The sequence below is a fragment of the Mastigoproctus giganteus genome, chromosome 2 (assembly GCF_048544385.1).
Source record: "Mastigoproctus giganteus isolate SK-2022 chromosome 2, ASM4854438v1, whole genome shotgun sequence".
NCBI classification, from domain to species: Eukaryota; Metazoa; Arthropoda; class Arachnida; order Uropygi; family Thelyphonidae; genus Mastigoproctus; species Mastigoproctus giganteus.
The window spans coordinates 92,860,973-92,878,058 of record NC_143576.1 but is presented as its reverse complement, the minus strand read 5'-3'; the positions used below and the strand labels follow the sequence as shown (position 1 = coordinate 92,878,058).

Below are 17,086 nucleotides of genomic sequence, written 5' to 3'. Positions count from 1 at the left end.
ATCATTATAATAATGTCATTTTATTGGCATGAGTATATGTATATTACAACTAGCAGATTAATTGGGTTATTAATAATGTTATGAATGGATACATCTTTGGACATTTAGTGCCTTTTGCAAACTGTAATCAAGCTAGGATAATATCTAGGTAGCATTAACATAATTTTAGGAAGAAACATGCTGCAACCAAAATAGATGTATACTTACTACTGTAAGTATATATCTGTTTTGGTTGCAGCATGTAACCAGAATTGTAGATGGTAGAAAACTTAAGTGTGTGACTGTAAAGTAATAAAATAATTCAATCCCATGTATTGCCAAGTAAATTTAGGGCATGGCCTCTACCTAGGGCTACAACCTTCACATACTATGACATTTTATAGCTTTCATAGTACCTTTGCCCTTAATTTATTTGAGTTTATTTTGCTTACTATGTTCCATCATATTGTGAATATACAGTGTCTTGTCACTGGGTTGTTCAGGTCTTCAGAGTCTACCCACCAGTAGTATCCTAAATTGGATTGAAAACTGTTTTCCTTTTTTATGTAAAACAGCAATATACTTCTCCATTGGAGTGCTGCATTACCGAGACAACTCATGGCAGAGTGCTTCCACATTATGAGGTTGATGCGCCTAGTTAGCTCAGTGCAATACAATTTCACTTATAGCTTGTGGAAGCAGAAAGGTGTCAAAGAAGATGTTCATTCGCAGCTGTAGTAATTAGAATTGGCATTAAAAAATGGCTGACTATAAAGTAATATATTAAAGGAAACTAAGCAAGGTAGGTGACACATACTTGATGTGTGAAATAAGCTTAATGATGAAATAATGTTGAGAGCAAAAGTTTTTGACTAAAATAAATTAATAAATTTTGTTGTTAATTGGTGTGGCTATCAAGGCCAGAGGAATTACATCTTCATAACTGCTTTATTGCAACTGATATATCAAGGTTAATAATGGACCTTTCAGTTCTTATGGTGGCATAAGGATCCAATCTTAGAGACCATACTCAGCCCTAGGGAAGATGTTCATTATGATATATGATTCCACCTCATCACCCGGAGCATTGGTAAAAATATTAAAGGGTCGGACATTTGGTTCCTTAAGATTTCAGTTAGCACTACTGAAGCACTTGGCCGGGATTTCAACTGAAATCACGGCCCAGTACTTTTTGTAGTTAAGAAGATCAAAACTAGAGGCTAAATAACATCATTCTTCCATTATGTGGAGAAGTTACTGGAGTTGAAATTATTGATGACATCATCGGATACATGGTAATTACTATATGAGAATGTGAATAAATTGAGATAAGATAACAATTCATAAATAACAAAGTGTAAAATGAATTCCATAAAAAGAGCCTTATATACTATGGATATAGGCACCTCCAGGTGATGAGAAGCATTGTGCACTAATGATAGACGCCTCCGTAGCCATGTGGGAAGGAGCAGCAGTGCGTAGCACACACTTCTTGATATAGACCGGGGTTCGAGCTCGTCACCACCAAATACAGAGGATGCGGAAAGGTCAGGGAATGACCACCGCATATTCCCAGAGCAATATGGCCTTAGTTGCTAATGCTCCTAAAAACCAAATAACAAACTAACATAACAGCACTAATGATATATCGATTTATGTTTTCTTCTGATGCTAAAAAAATATTTAGAAACTATTTTGCACATACTGATATTAGGTTTGTTTTTATGTTGTCACATATGCAATCTTGTAACAGCTGTATTGAAACATGGTGGAGGTTATGAGTACACTGATATTCCCCATAGCACAGTGCTAGCATTGCATCCCTCTCAATGTGGATAAATGAATGCTCATGCTCTTTGTAAGTATTAATAAATAGTTATCCTAAAAATCTAATGCTGGATATAGCAAAAAAAAAAAAATAAATAAAAAGCTTTAAAAACCGAATGCTCAAGATAGCAATCATCAGATTTGCATAGTGGCATAAAAGGTGTGGCTATTAAATAACAAAGCTACACATACAGTTACTACACACCAAATGCCATCTGTGAAACAAAGGCATAGCAATCGACCCTGAACCTTTCCCCAATTGTCTGCCAAGTCACATTCCAATGCTCTCATTTGCTTTGCAGTGAGACAGGTTTTCATTACCTTGTGTGTTTGCAGTTTGCTGGAGAAATGATAGACAAAAGAATCAAACAACAAATCAACTGAAAATTTTTAACTAAACTAAAGAAAACACCAACTGAAAGTTACAAGTTTTTACATCAAGTTTATGGGGAAGATACTATGTCAAGAGCTTGCGTGTTTGAATGGCACCAAAGATTTCTACAGGAAAGAGAATGTGGAAGACTGTGTGAATGACCAGGCTATCCAGTATAAACAAAAACTGATGAAAATGTGGACTGGGTAAAGACACTGATTAGAAGTGATCTTCATTAAGCATTCGAATGGTGTATCAGAACTCAATATGGACAAAGAAACAGTCAGACAAGTTTTCACTGAAAATTTAGGCATGAGAAAAGTGTGTGTATGTGCCAAGATAGTGCTAAATGTTTTCAGTGAAGATCAAAGAATGAGAGAATTCCAAGTTTGTGAAGTTGTTTTGAAAAAAATTGAAGATCCAGACTTTCTGATTACAGGCAACCTCCATATAACACAGTACTTCTACAACACGGTTTCGCTCTAACACGATAGATAAATTGCGGCAATCCTTGCACAACACAGTTTGAGAATTGCTGGAAATCTCGCATAACACAATATTTTTGAGCTTTTGTGCTGTGAAAACCCTACTATTATGTTAGATGTAATTTTAAAAGTTTCCATTCCTTTATGTGAATCCCTGCTGTTGACTCGTTAATCGATATCGCCTTTGTGATATTTTTCCAAAGACCATTTCTGGAGGTCAATACCATAAAACAATAAAGACAATTTGCACTTTCAAGTTTATTGCGCTTTTCTGTTAGTGTAATCAGTTATAAACGGGTATTAAACTCAATCTTTTTGCATTTGCTATAGTACCAATAGCTGGAATTCTGTGGGTTTTCATGTTATTATGGTGGAATTTGTTTCCCCTTTCATGTAAAAAACATAAATAAATTTTCAGAAACTCATTACTCCATATCTCACTTGTGTGTACCGTGTTCTTTGTTATAAATTGCTTATCATTTTTACTGTTTTAAATTTTCAAACCAAAAAAAAAAAAAAAAAAGTCAGTGAACAGAAATATCAATTAGTTAATATGTACATATTACAGTACATATTAAATTAAGCTAATGTACGTAAGCGTAAATTTATTTTTATTTTGCTAACTGGAAAATATTCTTTTGACTTTCAAGTATCATTTAACTTTCTTAATTGATAAAGTAATAAAGTTAAATTTGTGCTTTATATCTTTAAAGTGGGGGTCCACTGTATTTTGTTGGGAGATCCTTGTGCTTGTTTGAAACCATAAAAAATAATTGTGACTTCGAAGAGTGCAGTTCGTGACTTTTAAAGAGAGCACAAGGTACACGAAATCTAGAGGCTGCAGAAGAGATTGTGTTCATTTAATTTTCTTCCTCTTCATCACTGCTTAGTAATGAAGAGGAAGAAAATTAAATGTTGGAAACAGAAGCAAGAACATTGCCGTCTTTGTCATAGTTTCAGTGGATGACCTCTGACGAAGACACTGAAATTGTGTAAAACACTGCAATGTAGTCTTATTTTTCCAACTATTTGTCGCTTTTTCATCTTATTTTGCCAACTATTTGTCTCTTTTTCATATCATACTTGGTCAGTTCATCCTACCATATATCACCACATTTTTTATCTGTTTCTTAGAGTTCACTTCTCGTGTAAACTGTAGATTCAATAGTATTAAACACAAAATCTTGTCCACACTTTCTTCATACCAATATATATATATATATATATATATATATTCAAGTATAATGTGAGCAATACGTGTTGACGTTAGATTTGAATTTCTATAGATGGTAATTTTTCAGGGAATACAAATGAAGGAAGGTTGTCAAAAACAGAAATAAAAGGGATAAATGAGGAAGCGGAAAAGTTGGTTCTGTGAGTTTGACAGTGAATGGTGTTGGACAGTGAATGGTGCTGACTGATTATGGCATGTGCTTGAACTAGTTTTGAAAGGTGTTAGAATTATAGATGTTAATTCAGAAGAATGGTGCCCAAGGAGGTATCAATAGAAAAGGTATCTATGAGACAGAGTGAGGAGGCTCCACTATCGGTCTCAAAGGTGTTAGAACTGAAAGTTTAAAGAATGCAAACTGAAATAATAAATATATATATTATACATTTTTTTTTTTTTTTTTTTTTTTTAATGAAAACCCCAAACACGAGAGGTATTATAACCTATAGTACTCAGTATTGTGCATGGGTTGGAGGTTGAGAAGACGAAAGAAGATATTTGCTGACATTGATTTGAACTTCTGTAGACTGTAATTTTCAGGAAATATGTATGAAGGAAGGTTGTTCTAGAAAAACGGCAGCTGAATGAATAAATGAGGAAGATGAAAAGTTGGTTCTTTGAGTTCGAAGTTGAACAGTAAATGGATGTTGACGAGTTGCGGCACATGTTCGGGCTGTTTTGAAAGAGGAGAGCAAATGGGAATTATAGAAGCCAATTCAGAAGAACAGTGCCCATGGAAGTATCTGTAGAAAAGCCATGCAGCAGAAACAGAATGTCTATGAGACAGAGTGAACAGACTCTGTTAGAGATGAGTCATTAATTAACCTAATTGCCCTTTTCTGAATGGAATCTAGAATCTGAGAGAGAGAGCGAGAGAGAGGGAGAGAGAGAGAGAGAGGTTTTGGGGGGGCACCATCCCAGATGTGGGAACAAAATTCCATGGAAGGGCGGATTTGTGATTTGTACAAAGTGAACAGCTGTTTGGAAGAAAAGTAGTGCTGAGAGCGAAAGAGAAAACCAAGTTTTTTAGATGCAGAGGAAGCAACATTTGTAATGTGCTTGTGACAAGAGAGATTAGAAGTCAGGGTAATCCTCAAAAGAGATATATCATTTTGCTTAGAAATCGGTGTGTCACCGGACAAGCATAGGAGCAGAAGACTCCTTTTTGCGAGATATAAGACAGAACTGGGTTTTAGAAGAATTGCAATCAACTAAGTTGTCTTTGCCCCACTGGAGAATTACCTGGAGATCAACATTTAAGGAATTGGTAGTTGTTATTATTTTGCTTTTAGGAGCATTAGCAACTAAGGCCATATTGCTCTGGGGATATGTGGTGGTGGTCATTCCCTGATCTTTCCGCATCCTCCGTATTTGGTGGTCATGGGCTTGAACCCCGGTCTAATCAAGAAGCATGTGCTATGCACTGCCGCTCCTGCCCACCTGGCTACGGAGGCGCCTGGAATTGGTAGTGGATATTCGAGAAGTTGAAGCTGATTAATCACGACCAGGTTTCTCAAACTGGAAAGTGGAATGTAATCTGCTATCATCAGTAAAACTATGGATAGGATTTCCGGTGATTAATATACAAGAGGAAAAGAGTGGGGGAAAGAACCGAAACTTGGGGGACATCAGCATTAGTGAAGTTAGAAGACAGAGAGCCATCAACCATCACCCTCAGTGAGCGGTCATAGAGAGAAAACTGGATAACCAATTACAAAAAACAGCTGGCATGCACATAAGATGGAAGCTTTTTTAGAAGACCTTTATGCCAAACACGATCGAAAGCCTTTGAGATGTCAAGATCAACTGCTTGTGTTTCACCGAACTTTACCATTTAATTTGTCCATAAATGGGTAACATAAGCCAAAATATCACCAGTGGATCGACACTGACAGAATCCATACTGGCAATTGTTGATCTGATGGAAGGTTTCTAGATAGTTTAAGAGTTGGCAGTTAATTGATTTCTCCATTACTTTAGAAAGAATAGAAGTAATTGTAATGGGATGATAATTGGATGGGAGTGATTTGTCACCCTTTTAAGGAACTGGCTGGATATGAGCAAATTTCCAAGCAGAAGGAAAAACACCTTTGGAATAAGAAATTAAAAAAGGTGGCAAAGAACAGGAGTAAGTTCAGGAGAAGTGGAGAAATACCATCCGAACCTGGAACTTTCTTAGCATCAAGATTCGTCAAAATCCTTCTGACATCCTTTTGATGGAAACCACAGGAAGCATTGAATGGAGTGTGTTGGGAATGGTGGGAAGTATTTTACCGAGATCATTAATACATGAGTTGGAAGAAAAACCGGATGCTAGCAGGTTGGCTTTATCCTTGGCTGAAGTGATAATAGAACCATCTGGTTTTGACAAATGTGTGAGCAGAGATGGGCGAAAGTTGTGGCCAATAGCTTTAGCAAAAGACCAGAATGCTCGGCTACCATTAGGGCAAGAAGCAAGTTTTCTACGCTTAGCATGCTCAAAATCTAGTTCGGACTGATTAACAACTGCTTTACAACTGTTGCGAGCTTTGGCATAGGCAGAAAATGAAACTGAATAATTGGAAACAAGCCAATTACGATATGCAACATCTTCTCTTGAACAGCCTTAGCACATTTATTGGAAAACCAAAGTTTAGATAAAGGACGAGATTTTAAGGTGAAGTGAGGATAAAGGATTGCATTCCTACAAGAATAATTTCTGTTATGATCTGAGCAAAAGTTGACATCAGAAGTTTTGAAACAATAATCCGACCAAGGGAAAGAAGAAAAGAAATCTCGCAGGTCATCCCATTTTTCATTCTTGTAATGCCAGACAACACGAGGTTGGGAATAGCCATGAGATAAAGGCTCCATTGGAGAAGAGACGATCACCGTTGTGATCTGAGGTGCCTAAAGGCCCTCTCACTTCGACCGTATACTTAGAAGGGTTGTTTGTGAGAAAAAGATCAAGCGTATTGGCTGTATGATTAGGATTGTCCGGTATTCTTGTAGGTAAATGAAAAATCTGTGCAAGATCATTAGTAGTTGCAAAAGCCTCAGCATCTCGACCAGCTGGGTCGGTGTGACTAGAAAATGGAAGCCAGCTGGAGTTGTGAACATTAAAATCACCAAGGAAAACTACCTCACTGTTAGGAAAGTTGGACTGGAGAAAGTCAAGTAGCAAAGAGAGGAGGTCAAAGAGTTCCTAGTGATTAGTGGAGTTGGGAGAATGATAGAGACAACAGATGAATTTTACAGATTGAGGTATAGAAATTTTAAGCCAGAGAAGATCGAAAAGAGGAGATTCCAACTTACTGAGTCTCTGACAGGGAATATCAGAATGGACATATGCACAAATACCACCTTTGAGGCAAAAGGAATCATACAATGAATAATTGGGGCAACTGTGAGAGGAGCAGTGGTTGAATTAACCGATAACTGAGATTCTGTCATAAAAAGTACACGTGGTTTGGCAGGCCGTAAGTGGAAATGGACATCATTAAGATTAGAACTGAGACCAAGTATATTTGTGAAATGAACTAGGAAGTGTTTGGAAGGTTTAGATCTTTTCGCAGATAAGTTTGCTGTATTAGTTTGATAATTCATGGTGTATTCAATAGTAAGAATATTTACAATAAATATGTATAAATAAATAATGAAAGCCCCCCCCATCTATGAGAGAGTGGGGAGGGTCCACTCTCTGTTTTAAAGGTATTAGAACTGAAGGTTTAAAGAATGTGAACTGAAATAATAAATATATGTTATACATATTTACAGTAAATATATATAAATAAATATTTACAATAAATAAATAATGAAAGTCTCCCTCCTTCCCCTTGGAAATACAGAGGGATACTGGAATAAAACTCAGAAGAGGAAAAATGAAAGATGCCAGTGAAATGAGATGTTACTTTTGCTAGCAGTGAAAACATCAACAACTGACATTTAATTTTGATCGTGATTTTTTTTCCCTCCCCACTTTCAGTATTCCTCTAAGCCTAGCAAACTTTTATTATTTATGTGTGTGCAAGTGTGTTATTTCAGTTCACAATCAAATCTTTCTTCACTTATATCATTTTCTAAATTTTATTCTTTCATCTATATAATTTATTTTATTAAGTATAAAACAATGGTTTTTGTGGTCTGATGTTGACATGTGATCCACCCACGGTCTGTTCAACTTGGCTTTTTTTCCATACTTTTTGCCTCATTGCTCAGTACCCTTTATATCTGTTATTTTTCATATTCAGAAATGCTGACTATTGGTTCCTTCTTTTAAAATTATAATATCATTTGGTTTAATTTATATTTTGTTGTCATATGCAATCTCTTATAGTTCAGATTTGAAACAAAATTATTAGGTTCTCTATACCTGTTGTCCATGGCTTTTTATTTTCGGGTTTTTACGTTTATAGTTTTAAGAACAACGTAGTGTTTGATATATAATCTATCAAAATGGTATATTCTTCCTTTACCTGCTGCAATGCTGTGTAGCTTTCCAGAAGAGGTGAGGAAATTCTTTGGTAGGTAAATTTTTCCTTATCCATTTTTCTTTTATATTTTTGCTATCCTTTTTCTATATGAGTTACACAACCTGTTTCCTCTTTTGTGCAACAGTCTTCCATGTGCCACAGTATCAAAAGCCTATCTAAGATCCAAATACAGTCGATTCCGGTATTTGGGACACATCGGGACTAGTGCATTTTGGCCCAATTAAGCAGCTGCCCGAATTATCCAATTTTCACGTAAATAGTTAAAAATACAATGGACCCCCGCTTTACAATGGTTCACTGTACAATCAAATCACATTATGATGGAATCACCATAGTAAAATACTGTTCAGTATACGATGTGTAGTAATCGCCGGTCACATTGTGATCACGTTTTAATTCTATTAAACTGCGATTCTAATCAGCGAAAATAGGAGGAATATTATCCACAGGTTATAAAAGCGAATCTATATTAAGCACAAATTTACTCTTTATTACCTTGCCAATTAAAAAATTAAATGATATGTGAAAATCAGAATAATTAATATGTACATACTATTTTTAACCCCCACTAGTTGACATTTGTGGATGGGGGTTAAAATTTAAAAAGATAAATTGCAAGTAACACGATACGCGCAAGTGAGAACAGAGTAACAAGTTTTGAAGCTTTAAAAATAGGAATGAAGAGAAGTTTCTGAAAATTAATTTTTTTATATGATTGAAGATTTCATGGAAGTGTAAACACATTTCACCCTAATAGCTCACAGAATTCCAGAAGTCGGTATTATTGCAAATTCAATAAGATCGAGTTTATTATCCTTTTATGATTAGATTGCACTAACAGAAAAGCCCAATAAACAGGTGACTGCTAATTGTTTTTATTGTTTTATGGTTGTGACATCCAGAAATCCGACCAAACCATATGGTACGGTCAGAGACAATTGCAGGGTAATCTCCAGTGCTGCGGTCTCCTGCCTCAGTTAAGCAAAGTAAAACCATGGCTATTTTCTCGATTGGGTTCTGTTTTTTAAGATTTGCCCCAAATAAGCAGCTGCCCCAATTAACCAGTGGCCCAAATAACCAGAATCCACTGTATATGATATCAAAATTATTCTTTACATCCAGTTCCTTTGTGACCACATCATAGTATCCAATCAAATTGTTCAGACAAGCCTTTCCCTAAACAAACCCATGCTTTGTCCAGTTATAACTGAAGTCTTGTCTAGATGATCCTCAGTGCTTCTTTAACCAGTGTCTCCATTAATTTCCCTGGAACAGAAGTTAAACTAACAGGTCAGTAATTACTTGTGTCACCCTTTGATCCACCTTTGTGAATTGGGGTCACATTTGCAGATCTCCAGTGCATGAGTACCTCTCCTGAGTCCAAGGAAGCTCTCATAATTATGGCTAAGGGTTTGCTTACTTCCTTTACTGCTTCCTTTAATATAACTGGATAGATCCCATTTACCCCAGGTGCCTTTCTTATGTTTGTCTTCAACAATTTCTCTTCCACTTTGCTCTCAGTTATTACAAAATCATCTAGCTCACTGTCAGAGTTTGATTCACCTGTGGCCTTTCCCCTCCCTGAATAACTCCTCATGTGTGAATGTAGATGCAAAAAACTGATTTAGTTTGTTAGCTACCTGAGCAGAATCAACAGTTGAACCATCGATATCAAGTGGACCAATCTGATTCATTCCCTTCCTTCTACAGTTTCCATAAGTAAAGAACTCTTTGCTGTTTTTATGTGCATCCTTTGCCAAAGATTTCTTGTAATCTGCCTTTGCCTGCCTAACCTCCTTTGTGACTTGGTTACAGACCAGCTTATATCTATCATAGGCTTCCGTGTCACCTGTTAATTTATATGTATCCCATGCATTTTTCTTCTCTGCCGCATGTCTCATTAGTTTATCTGATATCCATTTAGGCCTAGGCCTTTAACAATATTTCTTAGTCTGTATTAAAAGCCTAGTAGCATTCCAAGATTAATTCTTTGAATGCTTCCCATTTTGAATTTGCTGTTGGTAACATCATCAGTTGGTCCCATCGTATATAATTTAAATACTGTCTCAGACCACCATAGTCAACCTTTACGAAAGTGAAAACCTTTCCCTTTACCCCTGATGGTAGTTACCTCTTTGAGTAAATCCCACTTTAGCACATTGTGATCACTGCCACCTAGTGGTTCCTTTATCTGCAGATTCTTAATGCATGAAGAATCACTTCTGATAATCAGATCTAAGTATTACTCCCTCTAGTTGCCTCCCAAACATGCTGCTGTAGAAAACAATCATCCAATAAATCCACAAATGCCTTACTAGCGTGTGAGTGACCAACCCACAAATTCCAGTCAATATCTGGGAAATTAAAATCCCCCATTATAAGACACTCTGATTTACTGGCCCACTCTATTTCTCTGTACAGTTGTTTATTATACTCATCAGAATCATTAGGCCTATAATGCACTCCTACTCTCAATTTTGCTTTCCCAGTGCTTATGTCACACCAAATTGATTCGACATGCACTGTCCAGCCATGTCGACTGGCTGTACTTCCTTGGATTTTATGTGTTTCTTAATTAATAGCATAACCCCTCCTCCCTTTCTATCTTGTCTTTCCTTCCTGTACACATTGTACTCCCCAAATTCCAGTTCTGTATTCCTTATATCTGTGTGACACCATGTCTCTGATAGTTGGCAAGCAACTATTAAGTGTAACACTGGGGAATGATTAGTACATTGTTATTTGTTTCTGTCTGAAATTTGGTGTATGATAAAATCGTTTCCTTAAGTAAAGAGCTATATTCTAACTTAAAGAATGTTGTCCAGTCATTTTATTCAGTTGTAATCTCTTGAATTTATCTTGAAACTTAGCATTTCGACCCTATGAGAAGAGTGGGAAACCTAATATAGTCACTTATGAACAGTCATTAGTTTATGCATGGTCAAAAGGTGGAAATTATAAATACTTAACATTGTTTATTTAGCTGTATATGGATGCAGTTATAACTCTTTTAAAATAAAACTGTTAGCTGCATGATTATTGCTGCTCAGAATTTTTACTAATAATAGTTTTAATCCAGGAATAGAAGATGACAAAAAATACTTGTATATCTGTATCGATGGCATTCTGTAATTTGGCTCATCATACCATCATCTATATATTTCTGATAACTGCTCATTTTCAAGGGGGATTTGCCTAATGAAAAAAATCAAGATTGAAGATTGAGGGGAGGAGGAGGAGGAGGATATAAGAGATGAAAAAATTTGTGCCACATAAGAAATTTAAAAGAACAAGAAATGGGATAAATGATTTGGGTCTCTCTCTGTATGCACACACACACACAAACACACACATCTGCGCGCGCACACACACACTATGGAAACACTATCCTGTAGTGTTCTTTGAGTAATTTTAGTTGGTTCTCCTCACAAGGCCACTACATTTGGAGCTTGTTATTAACATTTTGATGCTGTGCATTTGCTATGATAATGGAAGCTTATTCAAATCAAGAGATGGCAGACATGCATTTCATGTATGGACTTGCTAGATGCAATGCAGTTGAGGTAAGATGTCTGTATGCAGAAAACTTCCCCAATCTTGATGTGCAAATGTGACCCCAATTCACAAAGGAGGATCAAAGGCTGACACAAGTAATTATAGACCTGTAAGTTTAACTTCTGTTCCAGGAAAATTAATGGAGGCACTTGTTAAAGAAGCACTGCAGGATCATCTAGACAAGACTTCAGTTATAGCTCGGACACAGCATGGTTTTGTTAAGGGTAAGTCTTGCCTGACCAATTTGATTGGATACTATGATGCAGGGAATAACTTTGATATTATATACTTGGATCTTAGAAAGGCTTTTGATACTGTTGCACATGGAAGACTGCTGCACAAATTGGAGCAGTGTGGCATTGGAGGCAAATTGCTGCTATGGATAAAGGGGTGGTTGAGGGGGAGGAGACAGAGAGTGGTAATCAATGGATACTGCTCATTGTGGACTAATGTTATTAGTGGAGTCCCTCAGGGTTCAGTGTTGTGTCCATTATTGTTTTCTGTATTTATAAATGATATTGATGATGGTATATCAAGCGTAATGTCCAAGTTTGCAGACGATACGAAGGTTGGCAGGGTTGTAAGGACACTAATGACAGTATGCTGCTGCTGCTGCAACAGGATCTAGAAAAGTTGAGCAGATGGGCTGAGAGGTGGCAAATGAAGTTTAACATTGACAAATGTAAGTACTACATATGGGAAGCAGCAACCCCAGAGTGATGTATCAACTCTGTGGTACTACACTGACAGTGGTAGAGAACGAAAAGGACCTGGTGGTAATTGTGCAGGCAGATATGAAGTTTTCTGAGCAGTGCAGATGGTCTGCAAGAGTAGCCCATAGTGTCTTGTCAATGATATACAGGAATTTTTCTAGCAGGGATAAGGAGGTGATTAGCCCCTCATATAAGGCAATGATCAGGCCACACCTTGAGTACTGTATACAGGTCTGGAGGCCATATTTTAAGAAGGATGTAGAGCTGCTGGAACAAGTACAGAGAAGGGCAACAAGATTAGTGAATGGAATAAAGGGTTGCTCTTATGAAGAAAGGCTTAAATTTTGCAAATTAGTGTCTGGAGACAAGCACCTGCGAGGTGATCTGATGGAGGTGTATAGAGCCGTGAATGGTTTGAGCATGCTCAATGTTGATATAATTCTTCCTCTTGCTCAGAATAATCATTTGAGAGGGCATAAATTCAAATTGAGGAAAGACAGATGTGGGATATATGTGCAGAAGTTTGCCTTTAGCCAGCGGGTGTTTGATTGGTGGAACAGACTTCCATCCTTTGTTGTGGAAGTTTATAGCCTAAATAAATTTAAGGCTGAGCTGGACAGGTACTTGGAACAAACGGAGGGGTGAAATGGGAGCATTTTTTTTTTTTTTTTTGTGGCTGATGCTGCATTAGCTTGGTTTCTTGCATCATATGTCTATGCTAATGCTAATGTGGGACACATGACTGTGTGGAGAAATTTATGGGACTAACAGCTTTATCCATATCATCTTCAGAGAGTACAAGGACTTACTGAATCTGACTTCCTGCCTTGAGAAGCTCTTTTTATACTTCTTTTTGCAGATGTGTGATCGTGATCATTTCCTATCTGCTATATTATTAACTAATGAAGTTGGATTTACTATAGGTGGTGTGGTTAGTTTTTACAATGCTCATTGATGGGCCAAAGAAAATCCCCATGTCATTGTTTAATCAAGCAACAATTTGGCATGAATGTATGGGAAGGAATAATTGGTGACAATTTAATCGGTCCTATTGTTCTGCCTGGAAGATTAACAGGCACATCCTACTGAAATTTTTTAATAGAACATTTAAACGAGTTGTTGGGAGAAGTTACCCTTAATGTCATTCATTGCATGTGTTTTATGCATGACAGTGCTCCACCTCATTTTAGCCATGTCACTGCAAACTTTTTGGATGAGTGATTCCCTAATATATGTACAGGTTATGCAGGACCCATTGCCTGGCCTGCATGTTCCCCTGACCTGAATCCACTGGGACCATCTGAAAGCCATTGTTTATTTCCACCAATCGAAATGCTCCGCCAACATGTGTAATAAGGCTGCCAGCAAACCTGACCGACACCTGCAACTTTTGAGCGGATGGCTCTATGATGAGGCATTTACAGGCTTGTATTCAGGCACATGGTGCTCATTTTGAGCATTTTCTAGCAGATAGTTGCTGTAACTTGGAAACAAGGCAAAACCAGACTTATGTTTACATGAATTTTAAAAAATATATACAGTATTTCTTCGATTCTAAGACGCACTTTTTTCCCCCTATAAACATGTCTAAAAGCGGGATGCATCTTAGAATCAATGCCGTCTTACAATCCCAGTTTTTTTACCCGAATTTTCCTGCACTTTGCACAGCACCACACATTTTGTTTTTACGTGGAAACCCCGTCTCTAAGTTTGACTGTTATCGCATTCTCCAATTCCGTTAGAGAATAAAGTGGCGTGGGGGTGATTTCATGTGCTTTCGAAATGTGAAGCCACTGTTATTTCATTATAGTGGAGCTCACTCAGCGAAAACTAGGAAGTTTTGTTTGTATCTTCAAAAGTACATAAGAAGTGGAGAATTTTGATCCCTTACTGCAGATTAAAATACCAAAAAGATTGCACTACGAAGCCGCATTGAAATGAAAAGTTATTGTGTATGCAGAGATACTGTGTAAATTTTTGTAAAATAATAAGAGGAGTTTACCTCAGTATAGTACGTACAACACTTCCGTATGATACTCTCCAGAAAAAAAAACGAAAAAATCGGAAAAACTTACATTAGAGTAAAAAATAATTAAAAACCAATTAAAATCAATTTAACACAATTAAATCAATTTAACACAATTAAAAATCAATTTAACGTAATTAAAAATATTAAAAAGAATCTAACGAAAATATTCAAAACGATTTTCCTCCCTGAAGCTGACAACGCTTTTCAACCATATGTCGTGATCCCAAGAATGAAAATTACCAAATCGGGTTGAACATGAAACTTAAATAGTGATTATTTGTCTCTGCGCATGCCCGTAAAGGTCCATGCATCGGAGATCAAATATGGCCGACGAACATTAACAGAATTCTCATGCAATTTAATTTTTACGGTTTCTGCAATTAATAGTCATGTATAATTATGTTGGACATTAAGTATTTTGGCCTCGTTAAATAAAAAAGTATGTTTTTTGTTAATGGCATGAAAGGCTAATTCTGTTGCTGCTGAATGAGAAGCACGAACTGAGGCTTCGTGTTGATTTACACGAATATTCAGAGAAAAACGCGTCGAACCTTGGTAAGATGAGTCACAATCACCGCAAGAAATGTTGTATACCAGGTCATTGATTTGTGTTGCGAACATGGAAAGAACCGAGCGATTGTTCAGTATAGTATGTAATTTCCGTATTGGTCTGGCCACAATTTTAAATTCGGTATCTTTAAAAAATCTATTAAGCTGTTTGTGCCACTGTTCAACATATGGGACAGAAATAAAGTATTTTTTGATATTACTATTGTTGGTTGGTGTAGTATTTTGTATCCTATCCTTAGCCTGTACCTTAATTCGGTTTATTGTGGCAAGGGGATATTTAAGGAGATATTTAACCTTTATTTAAGAATCTGTTAGTTAATATTTGTATTTCTGAGCCCAAAGCAGATTCCGTCATTGAATATTTATAGGCATTTAGAAATTGATTAAAGATAATTGATCTTTTGTAGGTGAACGGGTGATAGCTATTATAATGGAAAAGTAGAGATATTGTGTATGAAGAACATGGAAATAGAGCTGCAGGTCGACATTTTGACATTAGTGAAATAAATGTTCATCATTGGAGAAATGATCGCAATTCCATATATTTGTGCAAAACAACAACAAAGTGCTTTACAGGGCCTAAGGAAGATTTCCACAAGTCAATGAAGCTGTGATACATTTTGTAATGGAGACATGTGCAAAAGGATTACCCATCACTTGACAAGCCATGCAGTTGAAATCCGGAGAAATTGCCAAGTCCCTCAGAATAGAGAAAATAATTTTTAAAGGCAGTTGCGGTTGGTTCGACAGACTCATGCGTCGTAGTGGATTATTATAATTATTATTATTACAATTAGCCATATGGTTCAAGGAAGCCTAAGGCTTTTGCTGCACCAGCCAAAAAAAAAAAAAAAATTGAGTTACCCCTGAGAGAGAGAGTCAGAAATAGAAGGGAATCACCAAGAAAGAGAAGAATAATGATATCCAGCTCAGGACCCTGAGTGTGCCAAGTCCATACTCAACAGATGTTATCATTAAGGCGTCGAACATCTATCTGTCAAAAAATTCCTGCAGACTTTCAACAGAAGTGGATTAACTTTTAACGACAGGTGATGAAATTAAGGAAAAGAAACTATGAGTTTAGTCAAATTGGAAATGCTGATGAAACCCCAGTCTTCTTCGATATGCCTCGAAATTACACTGTCAACGCTAAAAGTGCTAAAGAAATCAAGATTATAAATTGGGCTATGAAAAGCAGCGTATCACTGTGATGCTATGCATCACCACTGATGGTCGAAAGTTGCCACCATATTTAATTTTAAATTGAAAAACTATACCGAAGAATGAAATTTTCCCCAAAGATGTTATTGTGCGTGCACAAAAAAATGGATGGATGTCGGCAGAGCTTATGGAAAACTGGCTAAATGTTTTGTGGAATAGATGTCCTGGAAGTCTCTGTAACCCACCTAGCATGCTAGTACTTGATGCATTTTGTGGAAATTTGTCCGAACTTGTCAAAAATAAAATCGTGCAAAAACGTGGTTACTTGGTTGTGATTCCTGGTGGCATGACTAGCCAACTGCAGCCACTCGACGTTTCGGTCAACAAACCATTTAAGGATTACTTGAGAAAGCCTCCGTAGCCAAGTGGACAGGAACGGGAGTGCAGTAGCACACGCTCTTTGAGTAGACCGGGGTTCAAGCCCCTGACTGCTGAATACGGTCGATCTGCCAACCCGCACTGGACCAGCGTGGCAGATTATGGTCCATTTCCCTCAGCATGAATTGTTGAGGAGGCTTCCATCCTGCAGTGGGTTGATAATAGCTGCACTTTACTTTTTTGAGAAACGTCGAGTGGCTGCATGGCATTAAATTTGGCAGAATGGGTACCAACAGCTTGGAAGCTGATCCCA

At 37.0% G+C, this 17,086-nt stretch overlaps 1 protein-coding gene across 2 annotated transcripts in view; it reads left to right on the top strand.

Annotated features, from left to right (window-relative positions):
• The window catches only part of LOC150089427 (28S rRNA (uridine-N(3))-methyltransferase), a 90,703-nt gene that overhangs the window by 34,556 nt on the left and 39,061 nt on the right, over positions 1-17,086 (top strand). The window lies entirely within an intron of this gene.